This window comes from Eleutherodactylus coqui, chromosome 2 (genome assembly GCF_035609145.1).
Source record: "Eleutherodactylus coqui strain aEleCoq1 chromosome 2, aEleCoq1.hap1, whole genome shotgun sequence".
Taxonomy (NCBI): domain Eukaryota; kingdom Metazoa; phylum Chordata; class Amphibia; order Anura; family Eleutherodactylidae; genus Eleutherodactylus; species Eleutherodactylus coqui.
In genome coordinates, this window is record NC_089838.1 from 209,802,739 (window position 1) to 209,817,984 (window position 15,246).

Genomic DNA, 15,246 nt, shown 5'->3' on the forward strand with positions numbered 1-15,246 from the left:
ACTGATGAATAGAAAATTTAAAAAAAAACAGCATTTAAAAGGGTTGAACAGGATTAAAGCAAATATAGCTGATTTTCTACAGAAATAACACCATGCTTGTTCTTCGGTTGTGTCCATTATGGTAGATCAGCATAACTAAAGAGAATGGGGCTGAGTGACAATGTCACATACACCTACGGACAAGTAACTGTATACTAAGGGTCACCATTAGAGATGAGTGAGCATGCTCGATAAGGGCAGTTACTCGAGAGACCAACGCTATTTTCGAGGAACTGCATGCTCGTCGGAGAAAATTTGGTGGGGCCGCGGGGTTGAGCAGGGGGTTGCGGAGGGGGGAGAGAGATCTCTCTCACTCTTCCGCCCCTCCGCTCCCCTCCCCCCGCGGCCCCCCGAATTTTCTCCGACGAGCATGCAGTTACTCAAAAATAGCATTGCTCTCTCAAGTAACTGTCCTTACCAAGCATGCTCGCTCACCTCTAGTGACCATATAGTAGATCATCATTTACATAACGACCTTGAAAAAAGGACTAGTGGATCTTAAAAGGTTGTCTGGTTTCAAAAATATTCTTTTTCAAATTCCCTATTAAGCAATTCTAAAATAACAGTTGAAACTCCTCTCTGAAAACCCTCTTATCTACTAGATAAGGATTTTAATATACCTATTATTATTAGTAATGTATTCATCAGCTAATGATAGCGAGACTTGTGAAGTAACCAAAGAATTTAGCTGATATGGGTATCACTTAATCTGACAACCTGGCATAGAGAAGAGAAAAGGAGCAGTATGGCTGTAGATATGGAGGCATGTAAGTACAGAAAGTGCAATAAGTAAATAGCCATCGCTACTATCACTGTTATGGAGCCACTGAGCCACCTAAAAATGGGGCATGGCAAAAAAAAAAAAAAAGGGAAGCAGCATGTACTAGTGCCTTTTTCTTATCTCCAAACGCATTTTAATTATAAATACAGAATATTTTAATCATATTTCTTACTGAAGATCTAAAAATATCTGATTATCCTAATTTTACTGATAAGGCCAATATCTTAGTTGGCAGACCAGTAGTTCAAGTTCTACAAAAAATAAATCCCACACCATAATAGCCTAGCTACCCCTGCTGGGTGCCCATGTGGTTGAGAACTTCCTATTAGTAACTGAAGACTTCAAAAGAAACATGAAGACTTGTAGGCTGGGCAATTATAGCAATAAGAGAAGTGCTGGTACACCAACAGTTGGTTTATAAATATATTGTATTTCTTATTGGACTATTCAGTCTTTGTCAGCATCTTATCCTATGTTTGGCCCCTTTCTATAATTGTCCTTCAAGGGTTTGGCTATCAATAGCATTCAGCAATGTAAATCAATATGACTTTAAGCGCACACACACAAATGGGAAAAATGGAATTTGAAACTGTAGATGAGTTGCATTCCACAGCTGCAGTATGCTAGGACTTTCCATGTAACGTGCGATTGAATTGACGCCAATATGACATTCTATTATACTTTAATTCCCAAGATTGCAATTGGTGTTTTACCATGTTGATTATTGTTGCTGACTTAAAGGAATTCTCCATTTTGGACAGTTCCTACTTACCGGACGGGTTGAAAATAAGCAAATGATGAAGTGTCCCTCTGCTGGGATCCCTAGCAATCAACTTGTAATCCATAGAGAAACTTGGCAGTTAAAGATGAGTTTCCATATCACTTCACCACAGGAAAAATTAAATCCACACAGTGCCAATTCACATTAATGGGTTGTGCATATAGGACAGGACTGGTCTTCCAGAGTAAGAGATGCTCTTTGTAAATGCTCTCCACTTTGGCCAAGAGATGATATATAGTGTATATAAAAATGGACAACCCGTCTAAGCATTGCATAATCAGGTGGTAGGAGAAGAAGAGAGATGAACTCTGCCAATCATTACTATGGAATCAAAGAAAAGAAAAAAACAGCAGTTTGGTAAACGTGGAACAACCACAGAGAGAATGTATACACAAAGCCAAATCCTCCCAATAAGGAGGGGGGCAAACGGCCAAACAGTCACTGGAATGTCATCGCCACTGAGTCAAGACAAAGGAAGACAATTGTCATTAATATCATCTATTGTCTTAAATCCACTGGATGGGGGAGAGTGACAGGTTCAGTGGGAGCACCAGAAAACACTAGGTGATCCGGGTAACAAGCATGTAAGAAATAAAAGAAATCCCTGGAAACCGTGCTACTTAGATAATACATGTAGTGTACAAACACTTACTTGGGAAAGGGAAGTTCCCATGCATAGAGAAACTTCGCAAGTAAGTCTTTGTACACTACACGTATTATCTAAGTAGAGGGGTTGCCAGGGAATTTTTCTATTTCTTATATAATTATTACTATGGAGCATTTTATTGTTTGACGGAGTACTGCATTATTATTGTACAATGTACATTAGTACTGATTCATCTGCTGGTTAAAAAAGACTACCACATCTTGACACCATTATCTATTTTCATAATCTGTTGACTGTTTCCATCCGAACCTTCAATACTTCACATTCTTACATAATATCACAGTATGTTAGGCTGAAGAAAGACATATGTTCATCCAGTTCAGCCTATTACCCCCCAATGTTAATCCAGAGGAAGGCGAAAAACCCCAATGAGGTAGAAGCCAATTTTTCTCATTTAAGAGAAAAAAAATCCTTCCCAACTCCAAGTCTGGCAATAGGAATAATCCCTGGATTAAAAACCGTTCTGAAGTAATCAGTGATTGTAGCATGCAATACTGTAATTCTCAAAAAAGGCGTCCAGGCCGCTTTTAAACTCTATCGGATTCGCCATCACCACATCCTCAGGCTGAAAGCTCCATAGTCTCACTGCTCTTACAGCAAAGAACCCCCTTCTATGTCAGTGTAAAAACCTTCTTTCCTCTAAACATAGAGGATGATGTCCCCTTGTTACAGTCACAGTCCTGGGTATATAGACAAAAAATTGTATTCAGCAGCACTCACCATAACCCATAAGGCGGGGGGTTTCTTCCACATGCAGGGTACTGCATGCCTAACTGGGAATGAATCCTAATCCCACAGGTTAACAAAGTAGAAAGAGAAAATAGGCAGCAGAGTCCAAATCTTCAGGTGCAATAAAAAACTTGTATTTTCATCAGAACATCACATCAACAAAAGACACAGCGACGTTTCGACCGTTACATAGATGGTCTTTGTCAAGCTTGGATTTGGATTTGGACTCTGCTGCCTATTTTCTCTTTCTACAGTCCTGGGTATAAACAGATCATAGGAGAGATCTCTGTATTGTCCACTGATAGATTTATACATAGTGGTTAGGTTGTCCCTCAGCCGTCTTTTTTCTAAAGTAAATAATCCGAATTTTGATAACCTCTCTGGATATTGTAGTCCGCCCATTCCATTTGTTACCTTCTTGAGTACCAGTGCCCAAAACTGTACACAATGTTCCATGTGTGGTCCGGCCAGTTACTTGTCCTGTAAATTACAATAGAGTAATACAAATTGAGCAATATTATGGTTTTCATGCTGAAACATTTAGACTGTAGACTTCAATGCCACTTTCTGTTCTTTTATCCAAAAAATGCCCAATGTCCACAGACAAATTCGAATTACGGAACCTACGCGAGGCACCCACGTGGATAATCCGCAGTTCAAGCTGCCTATAGTAAGACATTGGTGTCTGAAGCTGAATTAAAGCATGCAGATTTGTTTTGTGGACCTTTTGGTCTGGAAAACAAATTGCAGCATGCTCCATTTTGCTGCAGTTCCCGCACAGATGGCTTCCATTGTGGTCACGGACGGGCCGCGGATTCCGCGGGAAAGCAGGAGATTTTTTTTCAAACTCTATTGCGCATGTGCGCCGTCCAGCGTTTCTGCACACGTCTGAAGTGAAGCACTGGTAAGCACTGTCCTTGGCTGCGGGCAGGGTCGGATTCTACCGTGGGCTCCTGCATGCGGAATCCGACCCGTCCGTGGACATGAGGCCAAACCCCAGCAACTTCATAATGTCAACTTATGTATTTCAGCAGACCTTGTATTGTTATAATGTGCATATGAAGTATTAAATGCAGTAAATTAGCCCAAGAAGACACATACTCCAGCTATACAGAACATGTTCTCCAGTAGCATGTGTAGTTTCACCCTGCTGACCCTCATGGGCTCTGCTGTGGTTGGACCTCATTATTGAGTCAGAGCTTGGGCCCACCAACCTAGAGTATGCATACCAGACAAGCAGTGAAACCCTGTTATGAGAACTAGTTTTAGGATTATAAAATAGACACAATGAGGGAAAAAGCTTCAGTTCATCTCCCGTGTACCATGTGCTGGATACATCAAAAGGATGAACATTGATGAATATGGAGTAGGCTAAAAGCAGCATCAGGTCAGACCTGGCATTGCTTTTCTATGGTTGTGTAATCAGAGAAATCATGGAAAAAATCAGAGAAATAAGCTACATGAAGTGTAACTCCGAAGTGTCACTTATACTGATCGGGCATGTTAAAATGGCGCAGGAGTTTCGATAAAAGTGGCATTAACACATTCAGAAATCTGCCCCACTATATCCGTAGTTATTATGGCAGTTGGAGTATTTCCTATACAAGGTTCTGGGTGGCTGATGATAGCTATGCTCATTTATCTTGTTATCACTGTGGAATCAAGCTTTCTTTTATCAATCGGCTATGCTCCACTGCCATGGCCAGCTCAGGCCTCAACCCGTTTAGATAAATGAAACTTTGGGGATAAACAGACCTCTCTTACTCCCCGAATCACCATTTTTCCAGTTTTGCCTGGAGTTTGACAGCGTTATACTCTTAAATTAAATTGCCGTTCTATACATATTTTACTTCAAGCAGTTTAGCTCCAGTGGGTCTCCTATCCCACTGAGTCTGTGTTGATACAGTGCAGTTCTACTGCATTTTTTATTACATTTTTGCAAAGCCGCAGCAAAATGTAAGGGGGTGCTAATTTGTGTTTGTGAATACTATATCCTTTAATGGTGTAGTGACTTTAAAAGCGGAAGGAGACAGTGATGCAACAGAATATGGGAATGCGGTAGATACTATTGGTATAATTTACCACTCAAGGATTTGGGCCGGTGCGATATATATCTAAGAAGGTCCGCATCGGAGTGGAGAGGAAGATGACAAAGCAGTTATAGTAGGAGAGAAAACGGGTTCTCCATTGTGTGGCCACCAATGGATATTCAGCTGTTGAACGTTGCACAAAAAAAGCTAAAGCATTGGAAAGCATTTCAGTACCAGTTGCTCGCTGTCTCAGTCTGTTGACTGAAGTGTCCTAAGGGTTTTTACCCACTAGCATTTTTTTAATGCTGTGATATCGCTGCGTTTTTCTCAATGGGACCTTCTAATGTTAAAATCGCATCGCACAAAAATTGAACAAAGCACAAACTTGCGATTTTTGTGCAAAGCAATTTTAACATTAGAAAGTCCCATTGAAAAAAAAACGCTGCGATATCGCAGTGTTTAAAAAAAAATGCTAGTGGGTAAAAGCCCTAAAGCCAAAGTTGTGTACTGTATCTTAGCCGAATTTGTGTACCGTTCAGTTTACTATTCCGAGTTGAATAAAAGTTCTGGAACCAAGTAAATGTGGCCAGTGCATCATCACTGTTAGGTCCTAAGACAGCCATATGATCGGACGATCTTCAGTGGGTATGCTGTGACAGCCCGATCTGGCAGAACAAAAGCCCGTTCTAATTCTGCTGGCCCTCCCTCCCTGTGAACCTTAAAAAAGAACTTGCCTAGGTCCCCACCAACCATCAGGACCTTTCAAAAACACCATGCAGTTTTCTATATGCGCATGTTGAATGTGTAGTCTTTTTTTTACATGCAAAAAAATACAAGAAGCCCAACTGCTATAGGTTTTTTTACACACTGTCTCCTTGCAACATGTAAATATGCATGTAATATCCATATCCACTGTGGTTTTCTTTTAAATAAAATAAATCTTGGTATTTGTATAGCGCCAACTTATTCCGCAGCGCTTTCAGGTAATTATTTATTACCCCCCACCAAGCTGGGTACTCATTTTACCAATCTCAGAAGGATGGAAGGCTGAGTCAACCTTGAGCCGCTTCCTAAACCATTCGAGATTGAACTCACAACCTTCAGTTCATGAGCCAGAGCATAGGACTGCATTTCTGCTGCCTTAACACTCTGCGCCACACGAGGCTCTACTTTTTTTAAAACTCTTTTTATTGTCATTTTTATATTAACAAAACGAAAATATATCACAGCAATGTATAATTTTACTATTTGTACACATTCACATATATAAAATTTATGTCTTGGGTTCATTTCCAAAACATTAATGACCAATTCCAGATTCTTGTAAAGCGCTCTCATGTTGTTCTCCTTCAAATGAGCAATATTCCTACATTTGGTACCAGCACTGTATTTATTGCTGGCAGACATGAATAGAAAGGAAGGAGTGATATGATATACGGACACCACATTTACTAGGCTTTTGATCATCTTGTGTATTATCAACTATATATAGATTTTTGCATATATACCGTATGTTAAAATAAAGAAAAAGAGAAAAAAATCAAACCTTATTAACCTCTGAACTTAAACACTCAACTGAATAAAGGTGGAAAATTACTAATGTATAGTCTTGTGTCTTCCTAGTCTCATCCCTAGTTGAATTAAGGATGCATTAATTCGGGTTTCAGAGTTTTTCCCAGAAAGAAATTCTCCTATACGGTCAAATGATATTTATTATGCTATTTTTAATTTCCCCAAGCGGTTCGCATCATCTTGGAAATAACACCAGGTTGTGTTGCTAAATGGTCTCATGCATTCAATGATCTCGTTTGGGACTACCTTAGCAACCGCTCTATAAAAATCAACCCATTTTCAAAAAAACTCTGATGCTTCAGATTCTGCCTATCGCTCAATCTCTAATCTTTCCATTCTTAAAAGCTATTTTAACTGTTGCAGGATATCCGATACTGCCGGGGGTCTGGCCTGCAGCCAATTTGTCCACAAGCATCTTTTACTTATTAAAAGAATAGTGTGTGTCATATTAGAACTTTTTGTCTGGTCACAAAGAAAGTGAAATACACATACTTGTAGTAACTGTATTGTCTGCCCCCCCCCCCCCCCCCCGCCAATCTCGCGCACAAGTTCTCAAGTATCAGTGCAAAACTGTTTGATTTTGGGGCAGTGCCAAAAATCATGCAAAAAGTCAAAATTAGACTTGGAGTATCTAGGGCATGCCTGCAATCTTGTCGGGCCTCTGGGATGTGGGGGGATGTTCATTCCATATATTGCTCCATGTATAATTTTAAAGTAGGTTTCCCGCCATCTTTCTTTTGTAATGGCTTTTCTTATACCCACCCTTCAACTATCCCCTGGGGTATCTCCAGGTCCCGTAGCTCTTGTACCTATCTCTTGAACAGCAGAGAATTGTCCTGTATCACCCATCCATTCCTAAATCTAGAGTGCAGCTCAGAGATTGAATGCCTCCTTGGAGAATCTCCTATAAGTATATCAATGGGGTTAAGTATCGCCTCCTTGGAGATGTCAGCCAGTCTAGCACATAGGAAGCTCCATATTTGTGCATAAGGTAGAAAGTGAGATGCAGGTAGATCATATGTATCCCACAACTCTTTAAACGTTCTGTATCTGGATTCTTCTTGATGAAGAAGGTGTTGTACCGTCACTATGCCTCTGCTACGCCACAGCGCAAACATTTTATTAACCTGGCCCTCTCTGAACTCTGGATGTGTCCATAAATCCATGTGTTTTGGAAATTTGAACGAAAGTCCGCAAGCTTTACAATTTTTTTCTCGAAGCGGCACTAGTATCTCTTATCATAGTGGAGTGTTTAGCCCCTGGTGGAAGATTAAATAATCTCGTGTGTATAAGGGCATTTGGGCTCCAAGGATGCAAAAACCCTGTTTCAAGTTCATAGTTTGAAAAGTTGTCAGCCTTCTGCAGCCAGTCTAAGGCCTCATGTCCACCGGGAAAATAATATTTAAAATCCGCAGCGGATCACCCGCGTGCGTGATCCGCACCTAAAATTTCCCATTGGAATGCATTGACCACCCACGGGTAGATGGTATTTTAAAGTGATTTAAAAATTTCATGCGCGTGAAAAAAAACGCGCCATGCTCCATTTAAGTGCGGATCATGCGTACGGGAGCTCATAGAGCTCATAGCTCAATTGATCTCCTGCATGAAAAAAAAAATTAATTTAAGCTCATCCACACTGCATCCACAGCAGAAATCCACATTGCATATCCGCAGCGGACCTGATTTTCCCTGTGGACATGAGGCCTTAGGGCTCTGTCACATGGGCGCATCGGCGCCCGTGTTACAGCAGGAGGAAGACGGCCGTACCTCAAGACAGACGTCTCTCTGCAGCGCCGGGAGAAAGAACATGTGACCGGCTTCATTGCCGGTCATGTGTTCTTTCTTCAGCGCTGCAGAGAGACATCCGTCTTGAAGTACGGACGTCTTCTTCCTGCACTGAGGGCTCAGTCACAAGGGCGCATCGGTGCCTGTGTACGGGTGCCGATGCGCCCTTGTGACTGAGCCCTAAGGAGTGTTGCATAAGACACGCCACATTGTATGTGCGTATATCTGGAAAAACGGATATGTTTGTGGAAAACATAAGCTTTTTCAAAGCGATATGTGGGCGTTTATGGGACCAAATAAACGCTGAGAATGCGCAGTATAGCTCTCCCAAATCCTGTCTTTGTAACAAGAGTGGGATAGTTTGTAAAGAGTAGAGGAGCTTCAGGAAACTTATAATCTTGATCAAATGGCATTGCCCCAAAAATGATAGTGGGAGGTTATTCCATCTGTTAAGTTCATTTGTAATTTTGTGTATGATTGGGGGGTAGTTCAACTTGTATAAGCTTTTGGGGCTTTTACCTATGTTTATTCCTAGATATTTAATAGAGGTCTTTGCTACGGTGACAGGGACTCTTTTAGTGAGGCTCTACTTTTTATGCTTCCATAGACTTGTATGGGTAATTCTGGCCCGTAAATATGGTCCAAACTAGGACATGCAGCAATTTTTTTCATGCGTGCAGAAAACACATGCCTGAATACACCAATGCAAAGCAATGGTGCTCTATACTGTCTGTATTATATTTAAAACAAAAACAGAGAGAAAATACGCCTGTGTGAATGAGGCCTAACGACATGAGTTATTTAGTATATACAGTATTGTTTCTATAATGGATGCATATGTTATGTTCACTGCAACATAGCTAAATAATTGAAAACACTGCAACATCACATGAAATGCTAGAATGGACTTCTGCCGTCTAGACCTTTACCCACTTTCTCGTACTTCTGCTTACACACAGCGCTTCCTGCGAAGGCTTCCTCATACTAGACGTTAATGTGATCTCACAGCTTCACTATTTATATAAAGCACTATTTTCCATCTTTCAGCTAAATGACTCTCATTCCTCAAGGGGACCTGCAGAGTATCAGAATCACGGATATACATCAGCAAACTATGATTAGAGAGGAGGGTTTGCAAACGGATATTTGATGTGAGCCAGCAGCTACCGGGTTACTGAGCTAATACTAGCAAGAGTTAATTCAACTATGGTGTCAGTTTTTGGCATGAAATTATTGTTCATTGCGGAGCAGCTAAAGGATTCTTAGCGCCGAGTACAAGCGGATGCCAACTTGATGGTAGGCCTTTGAAGAAAATAGTTGAATCAAATAACAGGCTGCGTGTAGTTAATATGATTACAACTCACTGCCAGCGTGATATCTGTTCAGCAGCAAAGAAAAAATAGGGGTATTTTGCGGACTAGGATAAGGCTTTCTTTTAATCCTTTTACTAAGTTTCATAACTGAGGACTTCTTCACACGGACATATTTGCTTCTGTTTTTGTGTGTGGAAAATACTTGCGCGCTAAACAGAGAGAACAGAACCAATTGATTTTAATGGGCTTTCCCTAATGAACGTGCAGTAAAAAGTCGGACATACTCTATTTTCCTGCGTTTTGCTCAGCAAAGGTCCCATAGAAGTCTATGGGAGGTGCACAAATACAGCTTTTACAGAAAGGGTGTGTCATGCACGCATGAGAACTAGCCCTGCGTCCACAAAAAGTCCAGTACTATGCATAGACATCTCACAAATCTACCTCTTTAAGCCTCGTTCATTCGCAAATACACTGTGCTGCAGAGAGCATTTTTGCGTATAGGCTTATACAGGGACGTAACTAAAGGCTCAGGGGCCCTGATGCAAAACGTGAGCAGGGGCCCCCCCTCTATCTGTATCTGTACCCGTACCCATACCCAAACCATGCTGCACAGAGACATAACTTGAAGCTTCTGTGCCCCAATGCAAAACCTGTAACAGAGCCCCCAATTATAATGCTTTATTCATAGTACTGGGCTCCCTATATCGAGAAGAGAGGCCTTGTGGGCCCCCTGAGGCTCCTGGGCCTGGGTGCAACCACATCCCCTGCACCCTCTATAATTACGCCCCTGGGCTTATATGAAGCTGCCCTAACACTAGACCTTTGTAGTTCCACTGAGTTACTTCTGTGAGTCCTCGTGACCACTATGTACTGTAGTAACTTCAATCTTCATTGTGGCTTTTTGACTGGGGGCAATATGCTACAAATCTTTGGCAAGAGCAATCTAAGATATACAGTACTGGTTGTGTTGTTACTGAAAGACTCGAGAATTGACATACATCTGACAAGATCTTTGGCAATGAATGTGTTAATGACGCCAAATACTGACAAGATCTCTGGCGATGAATGTGTTAATGACGCCAAATACTGCAGGTCCCTAGTGAGAGGTTTGTAACTGGCTAAGACTCTGCAGGTCTCTCATCTTGATGTGGTTTTCCTGCTGTCTCCGAGTCTCCCGAACACTGAATCATCAACATTGGCACCAACACACTGGCTATTATACCTCCAAATATAGTAACAGTGAGCGGCCCAGCCCTGCGCAGCACAGCTTTCGACAGCAGCTACACACATGCTATATAGAACTCAATATTGCTCCATAATACAAGCCTCTTTACTGGTCAGTCACACTGCCTCATTGTACCAGATCGTCCGCGAATCACAAGGGATCAGCACACACCACCCATTCACTAATCACAGGACCGTACTCGGTGTTTATGCATTTTCCGTATAGGTTATTGAATTTCTGTGTGTGCAACAAAGTCTGTTTTATTCACTTTTTCTTATTTGTATCAAGCAGCATTTTTCAGTTGGTGTGTGATCCTGCAGTATAAAAGCGGGAAAAGCTGAAATAATATTTTCCTACTGAACTGAAAGGCCTTCTGTTTTGCAGCAAATGAGTCACAAACACTCTCTCAATAGCACATGCATATTAACTGCCTTCAATAAGCCGAATGGCATACACTCATTTACACTCACACTATACGCCCCTTTCAATAAAAACTGGGATCTAATCTTTGCAACCATTCAATCGATTCTAATTTCTGTTAAATGCTTACAAAAATGAAATTAGTAGTTATTTCATGGCAGAAACTACTAAATAGCTTTTTTAGAGAGTAGAGGGAGTTGATTTTGGATTAGAAATGTGAATAGAATTCTAATATATATATTTTCAAACCACATTTATTGTTTGTAACATATTTACGTGTTCCAAACCAGAGGCGTAACTTGAAGCTTCTGGGACCCAATGCAAAACCTGTAACAGGGCCCCCAACTATAATGCTTTATTCATAGTACTGGGCTCCTTATATGGAGAAGAGAGGCCTCATGGGCCCCCTAAGGCTCCTGGGCCCGGGTGCAACCGCATCCCCTGCATCATCTATAGTTACGCCAGTATTCCAAACCAAAAGCACAATCGCATTGTATACGGAGTTCAAATGTGAAGATGTCAATGGATAAACTCGTCGGCTACAAGACTCTGGTCTGTTGTCACACCACCATAAATAGCCATAACAATTAGTAAAAGATTTCTCACAGCCTCTAACCCTTCTTAGGCCAAGAAACTCGGGCGCAACTCACATCAGACACCCGTCTGTCTGATCTCCATGGACCCTGTACATTGGAAGTCCGATTCTCATCCGTGAAAACAGACAAGAATAGGACATGTAGCAATTTTTGTTTCTTATTGACCATCGGTCAACGTGAAAAAATTGATTGTCTGAATGGCATCATAGGCTATTATGGGGCTGTCAATAGAATGCACAAAGAGTACATGGCCAGAAAAAACAGGCATGTGAATAGGCTCTTAAAAATAGTCACCATAATAGAATAATGCCCAAACACGATATAGGCAAACAGATCTCCCGCCAGATCTCTTCATTGGTAGATCTTACTTGGCCAGACCTTCTTAACAGTCACTGCATTCTCCTCACACTCTCCAGTTCCTGAACCCAAGTGCATAATGTTTGCCTATCCCGCGGTCGGACATTATTATTTTAATATTTTTTATCATCTCTTTACTAGGACAAAATCCATCAGCTGGAAAACAACAGCAAATGTTCAATTTCCCTGCAGCACCACCAAATGAAGCATTACACAGTAATAACTGAAATTAATGGGCTGTTGGCTAAATGCACAAAAATTCTGAGATGATTACATAGTAACATAATGTGTTAGGCTTAAAAATAAGACACCCCCTCCCCCAAACACCTCCACCCAATGTTGATTCACTGGGAATTTGATGGACTCCCTAATGAATAATTACAAAGGGAGCTGTACATTTAATCCCTCGCCCTTTAAATGTGAGGACGGTTTTAGCCACCACCGGAGCACAAAGCTCTTCATTCCTTCTCAGCTATCCTTATGTTTCCGGTGTTCAGTTGTGTGCAAACAAACCAACCTATAGCCAAGCAGACCATTGACATTTTGCCATCACACAGGATGATGAGTGGGCTGCTCTTGTAGGAGGCAATGACCTGCTTCTTTTTTGTGTGTGACTATAATTATATGTGATTATTTTTGTGACGTTACATGTGGCAGAGAATGGAGGTAAATAGGAAGTCACAGGGTTAGTTTATAGTTGGCATAGCCTGGCAAAACCACTCTGTTCTGCTGGCAATCCACTATGTATTGGGGAAGCCTGACTGTCCATAGATATCAGCCTACAGGGGAACAAAGATCCGGTATGATGCATTTAACATGCCCAGTTCTTTGCTACTTTTAGAGATGTCTATAATCCATTTACTTACTTTGACTAATCATGTATGTATTTAAAGGGAATTTCCAACTCTTAAAAATTGATGACCTATTCACAGGATAGTTTTATCAATAACTGATCGGTGGGAGTCCACTACCCAGGAGTCCTGCTGGTCAGCTATCCGCTCAGCCAGCTGTCACCCTGTATTGAGCAGGAAGCAGATAGCTCAGTACATTGTGCAGTGGTCTGGCTTGGTAATGCAGCCACAGCTTCCAATCACTTCACTGAGAGTTGTAACTGCAATACTATACCAGGCCACTGCACAAAGTATGGATATATCTGCTACCTGCTCTGTATAGGCTGACAGCTGGCTGAGTGAAAAGCTGATCAGCAGGGTTCCTCGATGGCAGAAAACCCCTTTAAGGTTATTTGGCAAACTCCATATGCCATCAATTTGCATATGCATGCGTATGGAGAAGTCATTGGAAATAGTTGTTGGCTGAAGAAGCTAACAGCAATCATGTGTATTGGTAGCATTAACCTAAAGTCTACGTTACCTGTATATTTGCTGCACAGTTTAAATATCTTATTCTTTGTTATGAGCCATTTAAAGGGAAAGTGCAGTTAGACAATTACCTACTGTTTCAATCTTTTTTTGTTAAGCATATTTTTAAAGAACTTTTGAGGACTTTTTAAAAATTCTCCGTGTCACTTCATACACTACAGCTCATTAATATCAATGCACCACCCAAGTAGTTGTTTTTCTAGAAATAAACAAAATAAGCTAGTTTGTGAAGAATATGGATTCATTTAGACAAAAAACATACTGTGATTACTGCCAAGGGTGGATACTTTGATGAGAAAAAATGTAAGGGAATCAAAGCTTAATTTATTTGTAAGCAACATGTATGAGTACAAAACATGTTTCTGTGCTTTACTTGCAGCGTAATAAAATTAATGAGCTGTTATTTATATTTTTTTTAAATGCTAAAATCCTGCAGTTTTCAGTCCGGCCATTAAACCTAACAACAGGCGGAGACTTCTTGTTCCATAGAGAAAAAAATTCAGTAGTCCTGTCATTATCAGTCTACCATAGAAATTATTGATCATCTCCAGACGACAGATCCTATGGCCCATATGACTGTTGTAAAGCAAATTGGTGAATGTTGTTAACAGCAGCTCAGGCAAAATGGCAGCCCCCATAGTCATGTATGATCAATAGACCAAAAAACATCTACAATCAGAGACCCAAAACGGGTTAGTAAAAAGGATATGTATCACTATCTGGCTTTAATTAAAAGCATATATACACTCCTCAACATGGAAATTGCAACACCAAGAAGAAAAAGTCATGGAATTAGCGCCGCACACAGAAATACACATACTTACACACCTTGGCATGCTATCAGGGAGGTTATTAATCATTGTCTGAGGAATGTTCTGCCACGCTGAATTCATTTGGGCACACAAATCATCAAGATGCTCTGCTGGCTGCTCCCTGTGTAATTGCCAACCGATGACATCCTAGATATGAGGTCATTATCCCCCTCTACTCTTCCTTTGTCAGACTTCATCTGCAATACTGTGTCCAGTTCTGGGCACCCCACTTTATATAAAGCATAGACAAACTGGAACAAGTTCAGAGAAGAGTTACCAAGATGGTGAGCAGTCTGCAAATCATGTCCTATGGGGAACGGTTAAAGGATCTGGGAATGTCAGGTTAGGTGCAGTGGTCAGAGCTTCTTTTAACACTTGGAATGCTTTTTTTTTAGCATCACCCCATAAGATGGTTTAATTTTTTCGGGCCACTAGCTGTTCCTCTCTAACAGTTAATTCAGAGGGCCAACAATTTTTGCAAAGTCTTTAATAAATTGTCTGCAATACCCTTGCTAGGCCAAGAAATGCTCTCAATTCTCACAAAGTCTTTGGTGGTGGCCATTGTTGCACAACAACTATTTTATCCTGCGAGGGTAGAACCAGAACTCCATCTTTGGACACTGTATGTCCCAGGTATTCAATCTTCAGCCTAAATAAGTGGCACTTCTTCGGTTTATCTTTCAAGCTATGGGCCTGCAGGCGTCCCAGTACTTGTCCCAATCTCTTCAGATGTTCATTAAAAGTAGCAGCCCACATGATG

At 41.0% G+C, this 15,246-nt stretch overlaps 1 protein-coding gene and 1 long non-coding RNA gene across 2 annotated transcripts in view; one reads left to right on the top strand and one right to left on the bottom strand.

The window, feature by feature from the left end:
- Nucleotides 1-15,246, top strand: part of CSPG4 (chondroitin sulfate proteoglycan 4) — a 123,984-nt gene that overhangs the window by 37,745 nt on the left and 70,993 nt on the right. The window lies entirely within an intron of this gene.
- LOC136612196 (uncharacterized) overlaps nucleotides 1-15,246 on the bottom strand; it is a 110,598-nt gene that overhangs the window by 31,903 nt on the left and 63,449 nt on the right. The window contains exons 4-5 of the long non-coding RNA XR_010790365.1: nucleotides 3,374-3,477; nucleotides 1,593-1,922 (exon numbers count right to left, since the gene is read on the bottom strand). This is a non-coding gene — a long non-coding RNA (uncharacterized lncRNA). The remainder of the gene's footprint in view (nucleotides 1-1,592; nucleotides 1,923-3,373; nucleotides 3,478-15,246) is intronic.